Source organism: Corvus brachyrhynchos, unplaced genomic scaffold (assembly GCF_000691975.1).
Source record: "Corvus brachyrhynchos isolate BGI_N302 unplaced genomic scaffold, ASM69197v1 scaffold194, whole genome shotgun sequence".
Taxonomy (NCBI): Eukaryota; Metazoa; Chordata; class Aves; order Passeriformes; family Corvidae; genus Corvus; species Corvus brachyrhynchos.
This window is the reverse complement of record NW_008237890.1, coordinates 3991000-4011139: the sequence shown is the minus strand read 5'-3', so window position 1 is coordinate 4011139 and position 20140 is coordinate 3991000. Positions and strand designations below refer to the sequence as shown.

At 41.4% G+C, this 20140-nt stretch overlaps 1 long non-coding RNA gene across 2 annotated transcripts in view; it reads left to right on the top strand.

Moving 5' to 3' along the window:
* Nucleotides 1-941: 941 nt before the first annotated feature.
* Nucleotides 942-20140, top strand: part of LOC108446376 — a 59517-nt gene continuing 40318 nt past the window's right edge. For both annotated transcript variants that reach the window (XR_001861549.1, XR_001861550.1), the window contains exon 1: nt 942-8354. This is a non-coding gene — a long non-coding RNA (uncharacterized LOC108446376). The remainder of the gene's footprint in view (nt 8355-20140) is intronic.

The window sequence follows — 20140 nt, the reverse complement described above, 5'->3', positions numbered from 1 at the left end:
GAGCCCCCCTTCTCTTCCTTTTCCCCCCCCCAGTGCCTCCATGGCTGCCGCGGCCACCTTCCTCTCTGCTTTCATTTCTGTGAGGGTATTAGTCACAACTCTCCATGTTAATCCAAGAGCTTTTGCTTCTTTACCTTCCTTTCCACCCTCAGTTGTGCCAGTCTCTTTCCAATTTCCCACCACTCCTCCATCAAAAACAAAAGCAAAGTGCATTTCAAGCACCCTTGTTCCTGGGCCCATGTAATTAGGGCATAGAGATCTCGATCTTACAGTATCGCCTCTCTTAGAGAGGATACTGGCTAGGAGACGAGTTGCAGCCTTGTATTCCATAGCTGTCTTACCTGTGGGGGCTCACTTGGCGGCACGAGCTCCAGTCTCCGGCTCCACTCAACTTTTTTGCTGGGACACTCCAACTCCAGCTCTCCAAGCTCCTCGCTGTTGGTGCTATGATTTGGAGTCTTGCCGCGTCTAAGCGAACCGCATCTAAGTGAAAACTAACCGCATTTAAGCAAAAATCACTCAAGTCCCTGCTTAGGCGCCAGGTGTTCGGGACCGAGTCTGGAGAGCTGGCCAGAGTAACGACACGTACACTGATACGATTAAGCATCGTTCTCCCTTTATTGTTTACCTATGCAAGCTTATATCTGCTTTTGACCAGTGTATGGCTTTGCCAAGGACTTCCAGGGCTGCCTGCAGCCAGGTGCTTTCCAGGCTTGGCTGCAGCCAGGGGCCAGTTCAGGGGTTTTTCCTCAGCAACCCTGGGTTGTCCAATCTTTCCAGGGGTATCATATGCTCCTGTTCCATAAGGAATCCCTCTACAGTCAAACCTGAAGCAGGATTTTTTCCAAGTAATTTGTGATCTTTAATATATAATTTAAAGTATTTATTTTATTTATGTAAAGTTTCTTTTCTAATTAACTTTATTTTAAAAAGACATGGAGTTTTTGTACGAAATTAAGAACAGTTTTCTTGTGTTATAAAGTTACACTTTAAGGTATTTTAAGATCTAAGAGCAAGTAAGTTATAGTGTGCCAAACTGAGACATCATTTACATACCTGTGATGCCTATTAATCTACATCAGAGCCCTTTCATATTTACTCCTGTGTACCTCAGATGATAAAATGGCCCAAGGCGTTTGGTTACCCTTTGGTTTCAAATGCTCTTTCATTAGCATTGGATATGACTTCATTTAGATGCAGGACTGCTTCTCAAATTACCATGGGGAAATTTTTCCTTGTTTTACTTTTTGCATGGGAATTAAGTTGTAATCAAAATCCCAGGAACACTGCTGTAGCTAAAAGTTTAGTCAAGTGGATTGCAGCTGCCAGCCACTGGGTGAAGTAGTACGGCCAGGTGAGAATTACACATGCACAAACATCTGAAGTGACAGAATACAAAACAACCTCAGGAGTTGGAGGGCCAAACTTAATTTTCTTAACCTATTTGCTGCTGTCTTTGGGAAGACACACAACCTCCTTGTTAACTGTATTTGGTCCTCAACACAGTGTTAGCTGTGTCTTCAATGCAGTGAAGTTTCAAAATGGTGGGTCATTCAGCCCTCATCTGTAACAAAAGATCAGAGCAGGGGCAAAGAGTTAGAAGTAGGGAGATGGTCCTCCATTTTTGTCACAAAAGCTGTGCCTTTTATTAAATCTTGAGTTAGGCTCAGTCTGTGGCCCAGGAAAGCTAACCACACATAAAATCGTATGGTTTATTGAATAAAAACAATTGCTGAACCCACGCTTGACACATTTTAATGATTAAGCCTGACTTCCTCTCCACTGTTGCTGTGGTCTTACACTTGCTTGCACCAAATTTGTGTGGGTAATTGTTTGCTTGTGTACACTGCCAAGCATTATTTAATTTTAAAAATATGCTTGGCAGGGGGAGTTGGAAGCGGGAAAAGACAGAATTTGTGTCAACAACCCATGTAGTTCCCAAAAAAAGCAGAGGGAAAGTGTGTGGAAGAGAGATGGTATGTGCAAGTAATAAACAGTGCTATGTGTAGTTGCTGACAACCCAGAAAGCAAGCATTAGCAAAGGTATCTGACTAAAATCTTCAGAAGCCACACTACACTATGCTACCCTAGGCTTTGCCTTTCTGGTGCTCTGTAGTTCCTGTTCTAGTGCTTATAGTGCATATGAGTAAGGCCAAGCTCAAGAAAGAGTGAGAACATTCCTGCCTGGGTGTTTCTGCTGATAACAAGTAGCTTGGGAAAATTGTGCTCTATTACTTAAGAATCAGCAAAGACATCTGCTAAACCATCTCCTTTCGTTTTTCATTAAACAGCAGACTGTCTTCTACATGCCTTACAAGTACACCAGAGATTCAGACTTCTGTATTTTAATCCCTAAAGACTAGTTAAGATTAAGCAGGTACAACACCAAAATAAAACAAAAGGACTTGTCTTTCTCGAAGTGTAGCTACACCAAAAAACTTCCTTCAGATTATATTGTGTTCAGAGGAGAGATGCAGGCACCTGAAAGTAAGCAGCAGACAGTCTGAAAGATGGGTAATGTTTAAAGCTAAGCACAGCTCTAGAGAGAAGTAGTTATATATATTGTATACTTTATTGGTAGGCTCCTAAATTAGGTGATGTGGGAAAATGAATCTGAATTTCAGCTGGAACATTTTCCCTCTCTATCCATATAATCATTGTTTCCTTCCTTGCTTTTCCAAAGGCCTATAATTACTGCTTTAGCAGAGAAAACATGCAACTGGAATTAAGGTAACTGTATTAAGCAGCTGTCTTTGTGTTAATGATCAAGTTAAGCAGGGCAGATCTGAATTAAATTTGCAAAGCATAGATTTTCTTTGTGGCCAAATCAACTAAAAGTAACTCATCCCTTATCATCTGCTCAATGAAAGTTTCTAGCAGTTGTACTGTAAACATACCCTGAAACTACTGTTATGGAAAAATAATTGATGAGCAGTCCAAATGCTTTAAGGGATGATTAGTCCAGTGGTGGCTTCAGAGCTCCCTGGACCTCAAGGGGCCAGAGCAAGGGCCCATTTTTCATTCAAACATACATTTTTCAGCCAAAATGTAGTTGTGATGAGATTCCAGCTGCACAATTTGACCCCTTAAAGGTGTAAATTCATTTTCATTGCCATGGGTACGTGTTTGTACTTTATTAAAGCTATTCTCTGTCTTGCCTTAATATGTAATTATTGTTTACTGCTTACAAATGTGGCATTTTAATGCACTATGAAATGTCAAAAATTGTAATTGAAACCATATAGTCTGTATTATACATACTTTTTGCTTTAGGGAATGAAATGGACAAGATAATAGCCTCTGCGTTCCAGGGAAAATGTGTGAGACACTTGTTTCTGTTCAAAGGGAATTACAGCTTGGATTGGAGAAACAGGACAGGCCTAGCCCCAAAAGCTGGTGCACTTTTGTCATCAGCAGAGCTCCCCTCCTGTGGTGCTCCATACTGCATGGTGCAACAGGGCAGAGCCAGGTCAAACTCCAGAACATTGCTGGAATCTGTGGGGCTGGACCCAGCACACCTGGAGAGACGAGAAGAAGCATGCCCTTGTCATTGGGTTGTCACACAACAGCTCAGGACAACTCTTTCAGAGAGGACTCGAGAGAAGAGGCTTTGGACTTGGAAGAGCTCCACACAGTGACTGCTGATATTCTGGAAACAATCAGTTCACTGTAAGCCAAAAAGAAAGCTGAGCTTGGTCACAGATGATCTTAGTCTTCAGACCCTACTCCTCTTGTCCTCTCAAATAATAGAGCCACAACAAAACACTTTTCATGGACAAGGGAGAACTTGCCACTTCTTGTGGCTGATGTGCAGAAGGATGTCAGCAAAGCAGATCCTTTCCAAATGGCTGTGACCACTAGAGAATACAAATGATAAAATCAGCTCAGTCAAAGGGAGCAGAGAAGCTGGTTTTTAGCTGCAGAAACTATCACAGTTCAAAGTACCACTTTCTTAACTTAGAAAAGCTCTGACTCACAGCATTCCAAATATTTTGTTGTCTGAACATCCACTGAGATTGCCAAATGTCTCTTTACAAAATAAAGGAGAAGTCAAATATCTACAAGTAGTCTGTACAAACAATTCTCAGATTAATTAGCCACCCACACTAGTTAACTGAACTGCTTTTTTAGATTTTACCTGGCACCTCAGTCTTCACTCAGTTAAGACTGTGAACCTCAGTCCTTCCAGCATACAAAATCTTGAACATTTTCCTCAGGGTACGCGGGTAATATTTACCATTCAGGAAGATGTTACTTCCCAGCATGGTGAGGAAAAGGGCTGACGCCCAGCTGTTTACCAGCAGCGCCACTGGAGCACTTATCAAGGGAGGTACCAGCTCACAAATGCCTTAGTGACAAACCATATGATGTTCTGCTCCATGCAATGTACTGAAAATTTCTTTGGGTTGGCACCTGTAGAGTGTGAGACTGTTTATGTTGCTCTCTAATTGCATCACTTAAATTAGACATGATAATTATGAAGCTATAAAAAATGTTAATGGTTTTAAATTATTTAAGCTTCTGTAAGATATTCAGTGGAAGCAGCTTTCCCTCCTTAATAGGAGATTAATAGTAACTAGGACTGGAGAGGCAGTAATGCCAGCACCAATGGTATTCAATAAAGGTGTTCAAGTGGGAAAATTTAGAATTTTGTAATAAGATAGTGGCTCTGATACAGAGGTGATCAGGGAACTTGTATTTGGTCTTGAAATTATTATTAAAAGAGAAATGTTAAAATATTCAAGGAAACCTGAAGCATGGTTTTGAAATTGATGGTCATATCTGAGGTTCTCAAGGACTTTGGGTCAGCTGATGACAAACTGAGGTGGGATTTGGTTTTGATGGAGATGGCATACAAAAGTACCACAGTTATAGGCTAAAAATTCCATTGTAGCTGTTCTTGGGCTTGAGTTCTGTGGCCTTATGCTTCACATAAACACACAAATTGGAGTGGTGAGGAGAACTCCATTTATTTGGAAATGCATCAGATGTTACTCTATTAGTATGGTCAAACTATCAGCCCAATGCCCACCTCCAATTTGTCAGAATCAGTGTTTTGGAGGAAGGTGGTAGGAAACGACTGCCAGGATATCATCCCAAATATGTCAGCTAAACTTCTCTTTCTGTTGGCTCCCAGCCTTAAACTGGGCTTACCTGTGTAGCCTGCAGAGTTGCCCCAACCCTGGCAAGGGCCTTCTGAAAGATTGAAAAATACTCCTTTTTCTAGGTCCCTCAGCTCCAGTATTTGCAACAACTCCTGTCACTCTGCACACACTTGAATGGGAAGTCCCAGGCTCAACAGAATAAATACTGACCACACTGAAACTGATTGTGAGACTCTGGTTTTAAGGAAGGAAGGTATTTCACCAGGAAAGCCTATTGCTTAGATTCAGAAATGGTAGAACCTCAGCAAGAGGATTATAAAACTTCTTGGACTGAGACACTGAAGAGAAATAGGAAGTTTTGCCACAACTGTTCCCATACCAGCCCTGAAGACTAATATGTAGAGCCAGGCAAGCAGCAGTCCTCAGATAAGGTGCAGTTGCAATTGCTGTGTGATGGTGACTCGATTATTGTCACTGAGAACATTAATGATCTATTTAATGCAGTATCTGTGATGGGTTAATAATTGAAACTCATGGCTCCTACTGCAAGGACATGGTGTTCAGCCCTTTAATGATACCAGGATTTTGGCAGCTAACTGGGTCTTAACCAGTGGCGCAGGTTAACTGTGTGCTGGGACCTCTTCTGTTGGGATGGCAGCAGTTACACATTCCAGGAAAGAGAAAAGACTAGTCAACGAAAAAAGCTGGGATAGGCCCATGAAATTTTGTTTTAAGTAAAGAACAAAAAGTAACTCTTTTAAATTGCCTATTGAAATAAAGATGCAGTTTGGTTGGTCAGTATGGATTCGTGGATACGCCTGGTGCAGAGAAGTAGAATAACCAGTGGGACTGTATAGCGAATTTCCCTAATAAACTCAACAAGGTGGAAAATTAATTGGTTCTAAAATAATAGGTCATTTGTGTCCAGACCTGTAAAGATGATAAGTTTTTTCTATCCAAGAAGTTACTATGTGCAGGAGGGAAGCTTACAGACCAAGGGTAAAAATATCTTGGTCTTTGACCTTGTTTGTTGGAGGTTATATAACTTTTCCCAGATAATTATTTTTCTGCATTGATGAAAACCTATTGAGCTGTTATTTAATGCTTAGCTACTGCACTATGCTTTTGAAAAGGGGATCACAAAAGCATTTTCTCTATCTCTCACTCTCATAAAATTGAATACAACTTTTTGTCCTGAGTCTGTTCTCCTTTTCTCACTCAAGTTTCTAGTGCTTTGGAAATTTTTAGCTTGAGCCTAAACTAAAGAAGTTGCTTTCCTCTGAATCATGGAAAAATGCACTTGACTGTGGCAAATCAGTGATAAAAAGGTACAGGTAGAACTGAGCTACTTAAACACAAGTGTTCAGTCTCATTTAAGGTGCTTGATCTGAGACATCTCCACTGTGGTGGAAGAGTAATTCAACAAAATACAGTTAATTATCTGGGTTTGCTTTGTCCAAGAACGTTTTGCTGTGCCTTCCACTTAAAAACCGGAAAGTCCTGTGAGAAGGAAACTATTGATGCTTCCTACTCATTTTCTAAAGGCAGAAACCGTCCTGAATGATGTGAGTGCATTTATCTGCTCCTAACTACATTGCAGAGCAGAAGTGCTGGCAGAAGAAGGAATCGTGCTTCTGATTTCACAGGCACATGCACTTGATCTGATGGTTTTGGTGTGCAGGATTTGCACCTGTGTTTATGCAAATCTTAGTTAATAGTAAAGCAGCATAGTCACCACTAGCCAAAAAACAGCGACTCCTGCCTGGGAGTGGTGGGCATATCATACTGAGTGGTGGGCACAATGTCTGTGTGGTACTGGTTTAGGTTGTTGTTTATACCCAGGCTGCCTTCCCAGTATATATTTATTTAAGAAGAGAATGTTTATTTCAGAAATGTTACAGTCTGATTTCCCAGTAGTTTCAAGGGTAATAAGATGTCTAAATAAAATCCTGAGATTTGGGGAATCTGTCTCCAATTCATGCAAACACTTTTAGTTTCACCAAACTCTCTTTAAACATTTATATTTACACTGGTATGACTTTTGGGGTTCATTTCTCTTAAATCTTACCTGTAGCAGGTGGTTGATTTTCTTCTCTCAGCTTCTTTAGTTTCTTTTGAGTTTTGTTATAGACAAGAACACAAAATGCATGAAAAGGGGTAGTGTAGGCATTAAAAAAGTCAGGAATCAGGAAGCTGAGGTCAAATGAGTCAGTAGGAGGAAATGACAGCCACTCCTACATCTCATAATTTTGACTGTGTATTATTCCTACAGATTGGTATTCTCTAAAATAGCTCATTTGAATTTTTCATACAGTCTTCATTGCCAGATAAGGTAAATAATACCATTGTATGCATTATGCAGAAACTTTTGCTTTTTAATCTGGAGTGTTCATTTTGCTATTCCTACAGTCTGAGCTCAAGCATTGGAGCGACCCTCCTGTCTCAGTAAGAACATTTTGCAGTTCATCCTGGTTTCTGTCAATCTTAATCTCTTAACAGGGATTCTTCTCCCAAGTCTTTGTCTTCCCCTGAGATAGTGAAGAAAATTGTGGATAGGATTTCTGTAAGCAGCATCTAGATATGAGTCCACTGACACTCATAAGAAAAGTGATCTGCATTCTGTGGGGAAGTGCCTGCTCCAAACAGGAAGCCTTGTCTTACAGTAACCCATGCTCTTTAGGTGGGATGCCCTAGCAGATAAGGATCCAGCTTGGATCCCACCAAGCTGCATAACCCTGCCTCATAGTGTGACCTCTAAGAGGGTCCAAAAGTGAGCAGAAATAAACACTGAAGAGAAATAAGAATGATATTATTACAAATGAGGAAGGGTGATTGGAACAGGACCATCAGGTGTACAAAGATACAAGAGGGAAAACATGCAACAATTGTAAATTCTAAAGAAAGAAAGCAGAGAGCTTAATCTAAAGACTACTTGATGTCACCAAGTCGCCAGTGTAAGGTGTGGATGGAGCTGGCGGCAGAGGGCAGAGCAGCAGCAGAGCAGCTGGTCTGCAGAGCTCCAGGCAGTGGCTCTTCTCCCCCAGTTCACTGGTACTTTCCTCATCAGCAAAGAATGTGTGAGGGCCTTATCAGGGTGGCAAGAATATCTGAATCCTCTTGTGTGTGCATGATCTGAGAAACATCAGCTTCTTCATTTTTATTTGTGCTTGTCTTGTCACACTGAGCAGGGTCTTTCTGTATGACTGAGGGAGCCCAACCAGACTCACCCAGAAGGTGGTTATTTTAAAGGTAAATTTAAAATTGAGTAAAGTGGGGGGTTGTGAGTTTCTTCTTTTTTTTTAGTGATTGTTATTTATTTGCAAAATTTTCAGGATGTGAATGCACCAAATGTCTGAACTGAGTGATTGCTGAGAACACATTGCTTGAAGCAAGCTGGTAGTGCATGCCTCTAGGGTGGAAATGACAGCAGGCATACTGGGTCAGCAAAAATATGTTAGGAATTGTTATCTCTGACTATGTTAATAGGCAGATTTCTGTAATCAGTCAAATTACAATAACTGCCCTCTTTACTGGAAAACTGGTCTATGAAAATAGACCTCCCTCTCTTCCCCCCCCCTTTCTTTTTTTTTTCACCTGATTATTTATTTCTTCAGATTTGTCGTCTTCTTCACGTTAGTACTTCATCAATTATTAACTAAGCCCTCCCCATCTTCATGTATTTAAAACAGCTGGTGTGACTTTAGCATTCCTTCTTTATGTTTTTGAAACCTGGTGATTTACAGCTATAAATGATAACTTTTAGTTTCTTTCCATGCTGCTTCTTTTTTTTCCATCACTTAATTTGTAACAGTTGTCTGACAGCGCTTTTATGTTATCGGTGACAAACATATTACATTCACAGGCTTGGGAGTTTGAACTGTTGTACCAAGAAAGGTTTCATGCTTGGATTTAATGAATAGGAAGTCATAGATTAATTCTGGTATGGCTTCTTGGAATTCAGCGTGGCCTATTCATAATGCTGTGCCTAACCTCTTCATTCTTACAGGCCGAGGAAGAAGAAAACACGGTCTTGGTCTTGGGTTTAGATTCTGGAAGTTAAAGAGCGACTCAGTGAGATAGCTTTTATTTTGGACCCATAGTCTGTTCATTTAAATGCTCAGCTCTAGAGGTTCCAGTTTTAGCTGGCATGGCCTTGCCATTCTGGGAAGCTGTATCCCACTGCTCTGGTCAAATGCACTGTTGCTTAACATGGTGTGTCCCTAAGCACAGCTCCAGTGATGGCCATGACTTGCATGTATTGCCTTCAGTGGCATGCTTACACTGCCAAAGCACAACCTCTGTAACTTATGTGTGACGTGTACCGCTCCGAAATCCATCCCCCCCACCCCATTTTCTCAAACAGACATAGCTTTTCTTCCTCAGGGAGGTACTGAGTGTTAAAGCTCCACTTTAATTCTTGAGGATGAATTTCTACTGGGTGACCATTTCAATGACACTGCTTTTCTCCAAGACTTAGGGCATTATCCAACAGCCTGAATTATGCAATGCTTGTTCATGTGGCTGTCGGAGGTTAATTGCCATGGTGCTCGTTCATTCTGGTGTAGGTTGCACACATTTTTCAAGCAATCAACTTGGTTTGCATTCTATATTTGTATTATTGGGCTCTCTACATAATCTGTTTCAAAATTCTATTGCATGAAGTTCCTTTTTCCTTTCCTGTCATCAATACCAATAATTTGTGGGATCAATAGTAAATTCTCCCCAACCTGCAATTCAGTATCTGACTGCACCTCAGCTCCACCGGATACTTTTGAGTAATGAAAAGCACATAAAATGTTGATTTGGGCCCGTTTCATAAAATTTCTGTGTATGTCCATATGTACCTATACATTTGCCTCACTCTGAACTAAATATTTATGTTGTGTTTGATTCCTGAAGAAGCAGATCACATCTGAGAGACATGACATGGATTTTTCTTTTTCTTTAGGTTTGAGTTTTTTTTCCGAGAATAAAAGATTCTGATTTGCCTTTAAATTTTCTGGGAACTTGTATCTATTAAGAAATTGCATCTTCCTTTTTTGGCTCCATCACATATCATAGGTGTCATGGGTTAGCATAGCTATGGAAGTGAGTTTCTTGCAAAGAGGTGCTTATAGCTTCCTCTATGACCCAACAGAATCAATCAACTGTCTAGTTTGAATGTTGACAATTTTTTAAGCCACTTAAAAAAGCTTGACACACCTCTGTGATCCACATTTAAGAATGGGCAAACCCCGGGAAAGCACTCTCTTGCTTCTGGCCTTGGGACAGGTAACTGGGGGGCCTGTATGGGGCCCAGCAGGGCCGGGCCGGGACACAGCCATCCTGGAGCCGTGCAACCCTGCTCCATCCGCGGCCCTCCGTGCAGGCGGCGCAGCCCGGCTCTACCCCGCCCCCTCCAGTGTGGCCGAAGATTCAGCTGAAGCTGCCTGCTGCCCAGCAAAGATCATGTGACCAACAGTGATAAGCGAACTCTGGCTGCTATCTCCGGGTGAGATTAACCCTTTTAGTGCTGTAAGTTTCCTCCAGATGAAGCCTGCAGACATTAAGTCAAGAAGGAAGAGCTGAAACCTGAGGGAGGAGGGAGGAGAAAGAGGAGATGCTTAGAAGTTAAAATTCTGTTGTAAAGCTATGGTATATAGACTATGATATATCAGAGTACCCATTGTAATTTCAGGAAAGCATGGAGGGTGGAGCATTCAAACTGTACTTGTGAGCAAAAGCACCTGTGCTGAAACAAGCAAATGCTGAAGCAGCTGTAATTTGATGAGAAGTTTGAACAGGGAGAGATGGAAGTGATGACTCTTGCTCCAAATCGGAAGGAGAAAGACCTCTGTTCCTAGAGATGCTCCCAGAGATAGTCCTAGAGATGAAGATGATGAGGACCCTTTTTCTCCCAGGGAAACGGGAGGGCCTCTATTCCTAGAGATGAAGATGCTCCCCGAGATGGATGAAGAGAACCTTTGTTTCTGAACAGCTCAACCTTAAAATGTTACCCCATTAGCTCAAGATTGGACCCTCGAAAGCAGTTGTGGGAAAAGCTGTTAAGTCATGGGAGGGGGCTCTCACATGATGCGAGCAGAGAACCAACCCGGGCGGCTGTCTCTTTGTGATACTGAAGCCATGAGAGAACTTCTTGTGGAGATGTCTCCATATCATGAGCAAGAGAGACTCCTCTCCCTAAGTAAACTGAAAAAGGTTATTATGGAAGTAACCTGACTGAAAATCTCAAGGGTTGTCTTTTTACATTGTCAGAGGGAGAAGGGAGAAAGGTGGGGGGAGGAGAAGTGTTCTGAAGGTGTGGTATGATTTTTTTCCCTTTCTTTTAGAATATAAAGAAGTTTTCTACCAAATGATTCCGTCACCTGTGTAGCATGGTGATACTTGCATGTGAACGTGCGCATGTAATACAAGACAGTATTGTTCTAGAAAAGGAATTTATTTCCTGCAGGTACTGCTCTTGATGGATTTTGAAAGAAAGTAAGTGCCAAAGACAACAAAGAAGAAAAGTCATTTTTCACATAAAACAAGAACTTTTTAAAGAATCAAGCATGTTAGTGGTGACTGTTTTACTTCTGCTTAAGGCCACCACATAAATTATATGTGAAAAATTACTTATGGAAGGTTATGCACACCTGTTTGTGTCAGTGCTGTGAAATATTAATTTCAGTGTAGCTTCTGTTTAACTGAACATATTATTCCCTTCTTGAAACCCTTGAAAGTTATTTTAGAGTATTCCTTGAGTCTAGGCAGACTAATAATTCTTCCCTATCTTTGTTTACAACTGGTTGAGGCAAACATGCTATGTTGTCCCTCCCAATAAACCAGTGTCAATGATCCCCACTGAAAGCATCAGTTAAACTTCCAGAAAATTCAGGGGACACTGATTTGCTTTTCTACATAAATTATATTTCATGCTGAGGTTACATACAGAACTCCGTTGATTGGTTTATTTAAAATGAAGTTGTAATGCATAATGCATTCCTTTGCTCTTAATTTTTTAATTTCCTTGGAAGATTTTCAGCTGCATCCTATGCATTGAACTTCCTGTTTTTAAAAAAATTGCTAAAATATAAAAATGACAGTGACCAATTTTGACTCAAAATACAGCATTGGTGATAAGCTGGTAGGATGTATTACAGTGTAGGCATAAACAAATAAATCTTCCTGCGTATAAATTACTGTAGCTGCATTGACTAGTCCATCTGCTCCAGCATGTCCCAGAACATTACTGTTTTTTTAAATCTATGCTCTTACGAGGAATGTTGAAATCTGAAGTTGTAAATATACTAGTAAATTTGATGCAACAAAGATTTATTGTAAGTCCATAGCAGAAAGATGTCACTGCAAATTACAGACAGCATGTCCTTGAAATATGTCTCTTTCACCCTTTCTCTTTGCTGGACGTTTCTCTTATACACCCTTCTGATCAAGAGGTGCTGTAAGATACCTGCATATTGAAGTAAGTCTTCCCCCCACCCTGCAGGCCCTCTCCACCACTCACCATCCACCCCACCTCAAAAAGCAAAAAATTATTACAGTGAAAATATTTGGGTGGACAGTCTGGAGTCTGTGATTTAACACATTACCCTAATCTATGTTTTCAGTTGTGCCGATGAGAAGATGACACTCAAGACTCTGGATTCAGGGTGATGTTTCTTCTATTAGGTCAAAACCAGCAGTTACTCCTTTCAGATTATGCAATATTTCTATGAGGCTTTGCACTGTGGAAGAAAAGTATGCCACAGGTACTTGGAACACCTCTTAACACACTGCATTTTGCAGCACAGTTTGCGGTCTCCATGTGTTGCCCACAGCATTTGGAAGCCAGACTCAAAGCTCAAGGCAAAAGTGAAATTTAGCTCAAACCGCTTTCTCTCCTGGCCTTGACTGCATCTGGTTGAGGTATATTATTAGTACTTGGCCTTTGAGTGACATGAAACCCAGCTGATGAGATCTTACTTGTTATTCTCCTAATTTCACACAGATGATTTGAGTAAAAGGTGATACCAGAATTCAGGATTCAGATGAGAAATGGCCTTCTAAGGAAAGAAAGTGTGTTTGGTTTTTTCCCAATGCTGGTAATGAAGCATACTGCTTCTTTGCCCTTCCTTGCTGTTTTACTTGCTGCTAATCTTATGCTTGAAGGATGTATTTATATTCCCTTTGCTAGGCATGGACTCAGAGGTATCTTCTTTGACCTTTTTTTTCCCTGGGAAAATGCCCAGTTATGACACATTGCAGTGTTGTCTTCCTCATCTTGCAGCTGCCCTGAAAAACTGGTTGCTGAAAACAGTGCACATCTTCTCTTTGAATTTTAGTGATCTCAGTCAGGTGGTGTTAATCCTGGCAAGCTACAAATGTTTCTTTTTCCAGCTGTAAGAATCCTTCTGGGAACGGGGAAAACTCCATGGAAACTGGGAAAAACTTGAACATTCTTGCCTTGAACTGGAATTGTATTTCACCAAAAGTATTTTAAGCCATTTTTCTCCTCAGTTTCTAAGTCATTAGAACTCGTTATTTGTCATTCATCAACTCACAATTAATTAATAAAATTGCCATATTATTAATAGAATTACCATACTGCACCATGATACAGATCATGGCATAGCTGATCATTTTGTGTGCTGTTCCAAACAAATATTCTTCTCCTGTGTTGGGTGTGGTGATGACATTTTTGTCAGTGATGATACTCCGTGATTTATAACTAGCCCCTGATGACAGCGAATGACTGCCTTCTGGAGATTTCCTGCAAGCATCTCCAGGGTTTAGGAGATGTTGGCAGATGCTGTTTTTGGCAAGAAGAAGAAGGAACATGGTAAGAAATAACAAGAGCCTTGTATATGCCCTATATCTGAGGATGATACCCTCCAAAAATTTGAAGATTCCTGACAGAATGCTACATAACTGTGTTCATGCTTACTAACTTAAGTTCTATAAAATGAATATAAAAATGAAAATAAAAGACTTCTGAACAACTTCAGTCTGTGGGGAGAAAAGTCCTGGGTTCTCACTGTTGCCACCAATGGAGTACAAAATGAGGCTTTCTTTGGTGCTAGGGGAGAGAGACAAGTTATTGCACAAAGTTAACCAGAGGTGACCATGGTGTACATTTTTTATTGGAATTTGGGGAAACTCTACCATAGTGCATTTGATCTGCAAGATGGGCTTTCTTTTGTGTTCTAACTCTTCAGTATGAATTCAGTAGTTAGTTGTTTGAAGAAGGATGCGGAATATTTGCAAGATGGTGAAGGTAGGTTATGAAATAGCTGGTGTGGAACATCCTACCCACACTACCTAACATGGAGTGATGTTTTTGGTTTTTCTAGGTTTTTTTCTTATCTTCGTGCCAGCTGTCTAGCTATTCTTTCCTTAGTGTGTTCATCTGGGCAAATCCAGACTGGAGTTTCCATGGTATTGTCATGTAAGAATCTAATCCAGCATATTTTGTAAGTGTGAGTAATGCTCATCTGTATTAATGGTCTTGCTGGAAACACTAATGTTACTCATGGGAACAAGTCTTGAAAAAACAGATCTAGATTTATTCTGGCGGAACTGGAAATGTGGGTAAAAACTCACTGGGATACAAGATTTGCCACCTAATATAAACTGTGAGGTGGTGGGAGGAGCAAGACATGGTATGAGCGCCCTTCCCTATCTGGTATTTCTCAGAACTTGTTATAGCCATTCCTCTGCCATTCTGAAGATAAATTGCATTTGCCTTAGACCATCTTACTGGAAGGGGCTCAATGCAATTGCAAGTGACAACTCCAAGATAAGAGCAGTAATGTTATACTGAATACTCTCCGGAGGAAGAGTATTGGCTACACCAAAAGACTTTCTAATCCATGTCCTGGTAGTATTTGTTCTTTTTTTATTCTGTTCAGCCAGCATCCTTCCACCTGGTATAGATGTGATGTGTTCATCTGAAGCAGATGAATAATTTCTCCTTCATTAAATTTTAGAGGACTGGAGACCCAGCTTTTTTAGATTGCTACTAATTTGGAAGATTTGCTCTATTTGCTAGTACATGGGATTGCTGGCTACAAAAGGGTACACATGAAAGAAGCCCTTGGAAAGGAACCTGCTTGACTTGTTCTTGGCAGAGAAGTCAGCCTGTGTGAAAACTTAACTCCCCAGCCAGTGGTTCCTGGGAAGACACTCCCACAGTCTCCCAAAAATGGTGGGGACACAGCTTTCACACTTAGCACCAGGAGCTCAGTCTTTCTGCAGGGATCTGCCTCTCTATACAACAGCCTCTGGAGACAATGACACAGTCTGTTTGGCATCTGTTCTAAAGCACAAGAGCCTTTATGTAGGAGCTTATGGAAGAATGCAGAAATCTCTGAGCCAAGAGGTGAGATCACAATGTGTATTTAAAATAACAGCAGAAAATGACTGTCTCTAGGGGCAAAGGTGTCTTAAATATACTCTTGAGCAGCATAGTGTTGGAATCATCTTTTGGCTACAAATGTGCAGTAGCTGCTAAATGTCTTAATGCTTGGACACTATTTATACTGATTTTAGGCAGCCACTCATTGGTAACATCCACACAGAGGAATGAAGTAGTCATGTTGTGATAGACCACACCACCTTGAGAGAGTATTTGCCAGAACTTCTACTGTGCTCTAGTCTTGACTCTTAGTAAAAACAAAATTTTTAACTCTCTTTTATTGATGGAGTGTTATGCAATGGCCATTGTTGCAATCTGCTCTAATCACAGAGGAGCAAAGAGAACTAACTCTCTATTAATAAAGCAGAAAGAACCCTGAAGATTCAATTATTCCCCAAAACGTGATTTAAATCAAATAAGGTTGGATGTTGATACCAAAACATTGGTATATTTTATTTAATAGTAATAGAGGCAAAGAGACAGGGGGAAAGGGAAAGGGAAAGGGAAAGGGAAAGGGAAAGGGAAAGGGAAAGGGAAAGGGAAAGGGAAAGGGAAAGGGAAAGGAAAAGCGAAAGGGAAAGGGAAAGGGAAAGGGAAAGGGAAAGGGAAAGGGAAAGGGGAAGGGAAAGGGAAAGGAAAGGAATCACCCCTCTGTGGGTCCCAATGATGTCTTGTTGCTTCCCTTCAGCTGGTCTTCTTGGTGGTGAGGGTGCCCCTCCAAAAGCATAGAATCCAATGGATTGATATATGTTTGGGGAGGTGGAAACACCCAGGTGTCTCCCTTGACAGGGCGAGTTTGACACTGTGTCTTGCAAGACTTTGGATCAGTTGCATCATGTTGCATCACTTGCAGTGCTTGTGTTCAGGGTCTGGGGTGGGGTGGGACACCCTTGATGTGCCCTTGGGCTGGGGGGAGGACACCCTTGATGGGCCATGACACTTCCTCTGCTCTCCCTCATGTGTAAATCCTGTAAATGTGGCTTTCCCAGGGTGAGGGGACTCCTGCAGCTGGGCTGGTCTGTGCAGAGGAGGATGGGCATTCACTGCTTCTGACCAGAGGCTTTTTTTGGCCATACATCCAAAACCTTACTCCTCTCCACTGGGTTGCGGACGTGTGCAAGCCTGTCAGTAATAAGCCTGGAGCTATAGACTCCACCTGAAGCTGCTGATCTGAGCCCTGCCATGGATGCTATTCCACTCTTATCCATCACTTCCCAGATGCTTTGAACAATAGTGTCACTTTTTTAATCTCTATCAACTTAACAGTCCAAGGCCTCAGTCAGGAGGCCCATTCAGGGTCAAGTGGTCTTCCGTGCAGCTTTTTTTACACAGTTTTGCTATAATACGCCAAAGTCCTTCATAAAAATTTTTAAGCCATAAACCATAACATTTCAGTCTCCAACACCAGTTTCATTTAGCTAGTCCCTGCTGGGTCCTGCATGTATGTTGCAATAACTCCAGGCAGCACTACAGGCTTGGGTCAGAGTGACTTGAGAGCTGCTCAGCAGAAAGACTTGAGGGTGCTGGTGGCAGCTAGCTGGAGATGAACCAGGGTGTGTCCAGGTGGCCCAGAAGGCCAGTGGCGTCCTGGCCTGGACCAGCAATAGTGTGGCCAGCAGGACCATGGCAGGGATTGTCCCCCTATACTCAGCACTGGTGAGGCCACACCTCAAATCCTGTGTCCAGTTTTGGACCCCTCACTAGAAGAAAGGCTTGGAGGTGCTGGAGTATGTCCAGAGAAGGGCAACAGAGCTGGTGAAGGGTCTGGAGTACAAGTCCTGTGAGGAACAGGTGAGGAAGTGCGGGTGTTTAGTCAGGAGAAAAGGAGGCTCAGGCAGAGCCTTATTGATCTCTACAACAGCCTGAAAGAAGGCTGTAGCAAGGAGAGGGTTGGGCTCTTCTGCCATGTCTCAAGTGAAAGGATGAGAGGAAATGTATCAAAGTTGTGCCAGGGGAAGTTATGATTTGATATTAGAGGGGGTTTTTTTCACTGGAAGAGTGGTTAGGCATTGAAATAAGTTACCAAGGATGTGGTTGAGTCACCGTCTCTGGAGGAGTTCAAGAGTCATCTGGATGTGGCACTTGGGGTATGGTTTAGGGGTGATTATGGTGGTGCTGGGTTGATGGCTGAACTTGATGATCTTGAAGGTCTCTTTCAACCTTGATTCTGTGATTCTGTGCTTACATGTACTAACACATTTTTCTTTAATTTGAACTACCATTGAACTACCATCTGGTAATTTGCTTTGGAGAACAGTGAAAACCTTTGTTGTGTGGGTGCAAAAGAATATTAAAAAAATCAAGCCATGACATAAAGTACCACAGTCAAGATATAAGGGAAAAAAAGGGAAGTAGGTAGAGAAACAAATACGATTTTCCTTCAGCTGGAGTGGTCATACTGGTTCTCATTATTTACAAAATAGTCTTCTTTAGATGTGGAAGCGAAATAAGAAAACAAACTTCCAAGTTACTAACACTTTTTTCTTTTTTATGTCTTTCAGAAGTTATTTCTTAGAGAGGAACACCAATGGGGAAAAAAGATTGATTGTCAGTATAGTAGTATTTACATAAGGTGTGAAGATCTGTTTCTTGCCACCTGTAATCCAGTGGCTGTACTGAACAGATGATGGATTTATGCTTAAAACAGTGGGACAACACTCAAGGGTATCTGATACACCTGATGTCATGCCTTTCAAACTTCTGGTTTATTGGATACACTGCTGTTGAATTTCATACCAGTTTTAGTTTCCATGTTAAATTGACGGATGCGTACCACTTCTACACTTCAGCACTATGAAGACAGCACTGTCCATATGTCTTGGGGTGACCTTATGATGTGTATCCCATATCGCTGCCTATGCCCAGAAATTAATTTTTGTGCCTTTCTATGCCTCTGAACTGAGCCTGAAAGGGGGAAGGAAAAAAAAAAAAAACTGAGCAAAACTTTCTCAAAGCAGTTTGCAGCTCGTTCAAGGTTACAAAAAGATAGCAGGTTTTTTTCCCCCAGCTGGGGTAGGGGAGGGAGGAAGCACCCGGCTTGTTTTTTTCCAGTCAGCTTTTGGCCAGTTTTTTTTCAGTTTCTTGTTCTCCGGAGAGAGACTGAGAGTTGGACTTTGGATTTCCTTCTCTGGAATTCCGGATTTTTCCCCTTTTCTACTGGACTGCTTGATTGCTGTAACATCAGAGCACATCGGGAGGACTTTCCACCGGGCACAGAGGGCCTGGCCCCAGCCCAAGCCCCAGCTCCGAGGAGACCAAAGGGAGCACTCGAACACTTTCCCAGGTTTTTTTCCTCTACAGTGAAAGATTTTACCATCTAACATTATTTTCCTTCCCATGTGTTTGTTAAATAAATAGTTTTATCTTCTTCACTTTCCTTCGAGGAAAATATATTTTTTTTTCCCGAACCTGGTGGGGGAGGGGTGGTTGTGCCTTCTCTCAGAGGATATATTTCTAAATTTGCCCAAACTGGAACACCATATTTATGAGCATACATATTCATCTTGGTGCCTCTTGTATTCCTCTGCTCCTGAGTTCTGCTTTTTGTGACATGACCCCCTTGTCCTTGCAAATTACAAAGTTAGGTTCTGTTACAGTAAGGACATCTCTAATCACAGAGAAGATTGAGATTAGCCTTGCAAGAAGTCTTTGTGGATCAGAGACTTTGATCTCAGAGATTCTCTGAAAGAATCCTGTAAGTGCCTTGCCAATGTGAAAGTAGGCATAGTCATGCTCTGTCTTAGACTTCTTCCAAAATGGGTTAAAGAGGTTATGTTGTGCTTTCCTAACCCAGAACATCTCCCAACACCTTCACCTGTCAAGGTCCAACTCTCCATGTCCTCTGCTTGGGTAGTTTTATCTCCTTTCTGTATGATTCTTGTATACCTTTCAAAAACGTGTTGAATGTACTGTATGAGGCAGAAATCTGTCATTTTCATTGTTCCTTTCATGAGTACAGGATGTCTCACAGTAAAGTCTGTAACGGGGGGTTAATCTCCATGTGGAGTGGGGCAGTACAGACTCCTTCACTCCCAATGCTCTGCACAGAATACCGAGAAGGAGCACCTGCTGACTTCTGGTGTTTGCCAGGAGATGCTGGTGGAGGCAAGTGACTTCAGTGGAAAAATGCACTGGAAGATATACACAATATATCTGTAACACAGCTTGCCAGACCCTTTTGTTTCAATATGGGCTAGCATAAGCATGAGAAAATCAAAGTTCTTAATTTGAAGAAAGAAAAGGAGAAATAAGCCCAAAGATTCTTATACTAAAGACAGATGTTGGGGAGGTTTATGGATGAAAAAGTCAAATTGGACTCTCAAGACCCCCTAAATACTAGGGCAGATGAAAGTTTTGAGTAGAAAGAACTTTTTCTTTTTTTCAATACAGCTATTTATGAAAACAGTCACAATTGCTTAACAGTGTTTAAAATTTTGACTGGCTGGATCTTTTACTGGTCTGAGCTGTTTTGCTCCACTGAATCTTTCCCTTCTGGCCTTCTTGTTCACATGGAGTATAAATTCATGAAGGTACTTGGATTTTAGTGATCCAAGTCTGCTTAAGCACCATTATATTACAAAAATCTTTTGGATAATTACCAGAAAGTATTCTTAAGGTGAGATGTGTATTTTATACATATATA